Source organism: Callorhinchus milii, unplaced genomic scaffold, assembly GCF_018977255.1.
Source record: "Callorhinchus milii isolate IMCB2004 unplaced genomic scaffold, IMCB_Cmil_1.0 Scaffold2, whole genome shotgun sequence".
Classification (NCBI taxonomy): Eukaryota; Metazoa; Chordata; class Chondrichthyes; order Chimaeriformes; family Callorhinchidae; genus Callorhinchus; species Callorhinchus milii.
Genome location: NW_024704743.1, coordinates 29628007 through 29633336, shown reverse-complemented (window position 1 = coordinate 29633336; position 5330 = coordinate 29628007).

Sequence of the window (5330 nt, the reverse complement as noted above, 5' to 3'; positions counted from 1 at the left end):
GGTCTGCCAGGTGTGTGACACATGCAGAAACCTGTCACCATGCTTAAGAGTATCCAAATCAAACTAAGAATTTCATGCATCCCACCTGCGTACGGAAATTCCAGAGATAGATTGTTGGAATGGAATGTGCACTCTCTCCCTGAAGAGACACCTCCTGCTTATCCAATTCCACAAAATTATTAGGCATAGATTGGTAAGAGCCACAGCCTAGGGACCCCAGAGTGTGCGTTGGGGTACTGATGGAATCTAACCAGCTAAAACCACATAGCTTGCTTTCCCATGCTTGTCCAGCTTGGACCATCCTATCTGTTAGGGCTTTGGCTTGCAGGGTTAACAGGAAATGAGTCAGATTGTTCCCTATCCCCAGTAACTGGTCTGCCCTTCACAAGCAGTGAGTTTGCATAGTCAATCCTTAATGTAATGAAAGCATGTATGAGGGATTCGGGGGCCTGATGTGTGAAACAGTGTTGGAGCCAGGTGACGTTGCGGAGGTGGGGGAAGGCAGAGCAGGTCATGGTGCAGATGTGGGGTAGAAAGGATAGTTGAGAGTCAAACAAGACCAAGTTCCAGACTGGCTTAGCAAGTGGAGTGTGCAACCATGGATGGTGATGCTGTCAGCACCTTAGGTGAAGAGGCATTGATGGGAGCCAATCAGAGGGCCTCGGTCTTGTTGACGTTCAACTGAAGAAAGTTAGCTCTCATCCAGGACTTGATGTCTGACAGACATTCTGTCAGCACAGCAGTGGTCCTGGAGTCAAGGGTGGAGTCAGAGAGGTAGAGTTGGGTGTCATCCGCATACATGTGGAAGTTGACCACTTGTCTGCGGATGATGTCATCAAGAGGCAGTATATAGATATTGAGGAGGAGGAGGGGCCAGGACAGAGCCCTGAAAGAATGCCGCAAGCGACGATCCAGGGGCTAAAGGAGAAGCCATTTGAGGAGATGAAGTGCAGGCGGTGTGAGAGGTATGATCTGAACCAATCAAGGACAGCGCCATGGAGGTTGAGGTGAGGGGAGAGACGGTGGATGAGGATAGAGTGGTCGACAGTGTCAAAAGCAGCAGAGAGGTCAAGGAGGCAGAGGGAGCTCTGGTCCCAGATGGACAGAATGTCATTTGGCACTTTGACCAAGGGAGTTTCTGTGTTGTGGGCGGCATGGAAACCTGATTGGAGGGGTTCGAGAAAGTAGTGGCGGGAGAGGAAGGAGTGAAGCTGAGAAGCAACAACTCATTCCAGGACCTTGGAGAGGAAAGGGAGATTGGAGATGGGGCGGTAGTTAGGAGCAGAGAAGGGTCCAGGGAGGGTTTTTTAAGGAGAGGAGCGATGACAGTGTTTTTTAAAGGGGTGGGAATAGTACCAGAGGACATGGAGAGATTAATGATGTCAGTGAGTAGAGGGGCAAAGAGGTGGAGCTGGGAGGTAAGGAGGGGGGTAGAGATGTGGTCGAGGGAGCAGGTGGTGGGTTTCATACGGGTTATGGTGGTGATGAGAGAGGAATGAGAGACAGGTTCAAAGGTGCGGAGGGAGGAGTGGGTTGGGGTGGGATGGGGGAGGAAATGGGGAGGGGGTAGCAGATGCAGTGGCAGAGGCAGCTGAGTGGATTCCCTCTACTTTGGATTTGAGGAAATCCAGCATTGCCTTACAGTTGGCATTTGAGGTGAGGAGTGAGAGGGTGGCGGAGGAGCCAATTTGTGATGGAGAAGAGGAGGCTGGGGTTGTCCTTAGTCTCCAAGATTGTCTTGGAGTACGACGACGATTTTGTGGAGGCGAGGGCGGAGCTGTAGGATTTGACATGGTCCAGCCAGATCTGAGGATGGACAGTTAGGTTTGCTTTAAGCCAGATGCGCTCAGCGGAACGTGCCTGGGCTTTAAAGGAACGGAGGTGGCTGGTGTGCCAAGGTGATTTGTGTGAGTAGGAGATGGTTTGGGAAGAGAGTGGAGTGAGGGAATCAAGAGTGGAGGAGAGGGAGCTGTGGAGAAAGGTGACCGAGGGTCATTGTGGGAGGACGCCCAGAGGGGAAGGAGTTCAGATGACTCCAAGGCAGTCGAGAAAGAGGAGGGAGAGATTTTTTTTCAGTGGCGGTATGAGATGGAGGTGAGTTGGGTGGAGATGGGGAGAGGGATTGAGCAGTTAAGGGAGATGAAGTGATGATCTAAGATCGCTTTGTCGATGATGGTGAGGTCTGAGACAGTGAGGCCCTGAGTGATCACCAGGTCGACCGGGTTACCGTGGATGGGGGTGGAGGAGTGGATGTGGAGGGAGAGATTGAGGGAGAAGATAAGGGAGGAAAAGCCAGCAGAGGTAGAGCAGGAAGGGGTGAAGTGAAGGTTAAAATCGCCTAGGATGAGGAGGCATTCAGAGCAAAGGGAGAGGGAAGATAGGAGGGTGGAGATGTCAGGGATGAAGATGGGGGAGGTTTTGAGGGGGCGGTAGATAAGGAGAATTTTGAGGGAAAGGTTGGAGGGGTGATAAAGGGTAAGGTGCTCAAAGGAGGGGAAAGTTCCAGAGGAGTAAGGGTTTAGGCCGAGAGGGGACTGGGAGATGAGAGCCTCACCAGAAGGTGAAGCCAGTTGGTGTGACCTCAGTCAGGGGGAAGGTGTCACTTGGAGTGACCCAGGTTTCAGTGAGGGCGAGAATGTCGATGCGTTCATCGACGATGAGGTCTTGGATGGTGTGTGCTTTGTAGAAGAGGGAACGGATGTTTTGTAGACCGATATGGAGGGGACAGTTGATGGCAGAAAGTGGGGGGGGCAAGGCAGGGGAGGGGGGGACTGACAGGGAGGGTGGGATCTGGATCAGGGAGGAGAGGTTGGCCTCTGTGGTTGGGTACCGGTTAGTCTTGTGGCAAGAGTAGGGGATAGGGCAGTCAGAGTGGCTGCTGTTAGACAGCCAGCGGCAACTCCCACAGTGGGCCTGATGGAGGATTCACAGGCTGGAGCAGAGGAAGGCAGTGGGACTATCGAGCAGGGATAGGAGTTGGGGAGGGCGGTGGGAGAGGAGGACCGAGCGGGAGTAAGTGAGAGTAGAGGACGGGGTGGAGGCATTGTGGGGAAGCAGCACGTGCCGTTGTCGGCAGCCACAACGCGCACGTCAAGACTAAAAGCAAGTGGTGGGGGTAGGGTGGTCAGCAAGGCATTGTTAGCCAAATAATAACCATGATATAGTGGCTTATCACATCTTCTGGAAGTCCCAAAGTGCTTCACAGAATATACTGTAAAGTGAATTGACTGTATGTTTTGTGGGTGAAATGTAGCAGCCAATCGCACACAGCAGTTTCCAACAAACAGTCGTGGATTGAGTGACCAGATCATATTTTTTTGGAAGGGGCTATAATTCCTGGAAAAGCGATCGCCAATTGACTTGCAACTGGATTCCTACTAGCTACTAGCTGAACAGAGGAGTATGGAGTAAGAAAACTTGCCTGACCTGTCGCCTTACCCAGGAATTGATCCCAGGTTCTCTCACTTGCGAGGCAAATGCTCTAACCACTGAGCTGCAGGTGATCAGCATATGAGAGAATTCCAGAGAGTGCAGCCAGACACCTGCAGGATACATTATTTGCAAATCCCTTTGCGAATTTCACAAATTAGACTCTGTGGTCTTCTACCACGCTCTTCAGTTTTGATGGAGTGCTATGCTATGACACATCATCTATTACCTGATTTTTCCCTATAAATTAACTTTTAGCACCTTTTTGGCACCAACCATGATTCTAATTGTCTGGATGAAATGCATTTTAAAGTGGCAGCATGTTACATCATATCTGTGCAAGCCAATTTCTGCTTTGATGAAACTTGGCTGACCTTGTGTTGTGCAATATATTTATGTGAAACAAGGCTATAGGAACACAGGATTATGTGGAGACTGCATATGTCTTAATCCAGGAAGAATGATACACTAAGGTTAGTTAAGGATAGCCTGTATGTCAGCCTATCTCAGTTGGTAGCACTCTTACCATTGAGTCAACAGGTTGTTGGTTCAAGCCCCACGGGAACCCATATAGTCCCTGCTGACTCTCCACTGCAATGCTGAGGAGGTGCTGCACTGATGAGGGCCATTCTTTGGATGAAACATTAAACCGAGGCCCATCTACCTATTTCGGGTGGACATTAATGATTCCATGGCACTATTTGAAAAGAGGCAGAGTTTCTGGCTCACAGCGTAAACGTGACCAATTCACACAACTGAACGAATACATTGCCTTTATTTGTTTTTTTACTCCTTGTAGATTCCATAAAATCCCATAGTGAACATTAGTGCCACATTACGTTCAAGTAATGGAAACAGTGCTGTTTTCTTGGAACTGAGAAGTTGTGAGTACCACTGTTCCATGGAACTATACATATAATCATGACTGTCAATTTCAGTGTAGAGCATGCACCACACAATGAAAAAGGATTGAAGTAGTGTACTCTTTGTGTAATCTGAGTCATACATTTTGTTATCTTAACATTACTGTAATTAGTTATAAATGATTTCTAAGTTAGTCATTCACAGAGGTCGTTGCTTCTGTCTCATTCTTAAAATCTCACTCCTGTTATAGAAATGTGATTGTTCTTGGCAAGTTAATTTGCATTAACTCCTCTTATACTTTGAGACGTCCATCCGATGTGAAAGTGCTTTATATATATATATATATATATATCAAGATCAAGCTGTGGAAACGGCTGCTAGTAATGGCATAAAAGAAAACCCAGGTTTCCCCATTCACTAAAGAGAAGCAAGACATAACTATGCATTTCCTCCAAACCCTGATCATCTAATCCTCTTCTTTTTGCATTATTTATTTTTCAATTTTGTCTAAACTTCCAATTGCTAGCAGCTAGCAACATTTTGTGGCCTGCAGCTCAATTGGAATATCTGGAGAGAAGGCAATATGCTTACGCAGAGAATGAGCTAGAATGGAAGGAGATTATGACTGACGCTCCAATGGCCTGTTCGAGGTGCTCCTTCCACTTAAACCAAGTTCAAAGCTGCCAACTCAATGAGAAAAGGGAGACAGAGGCTCTCATGGTGCCTTGGCCAACAATTCCTAGATAAATCTGCAAACAGCTAGAAAATACAGCCTACAAAATAATCTCACAATTCACAGCTTTGTTCATACACAGTTTCAGTTTTGCTGTTGGTAACCTACAGTGTAACTGCAATGAAAACTGCACTGACACCATCAAGAGTACTGCAATGTCACATCAATCTGAATCGTCTTTGCAGTTAACACATGAGAACATATTTTACAGTTTACAGCTAATTGAGAGGGTTCCCTTTACAACACAATAGCGTGAAATTAACACTGGTGATTTTCATTACACACTCCGGTTTCACACAGGAAG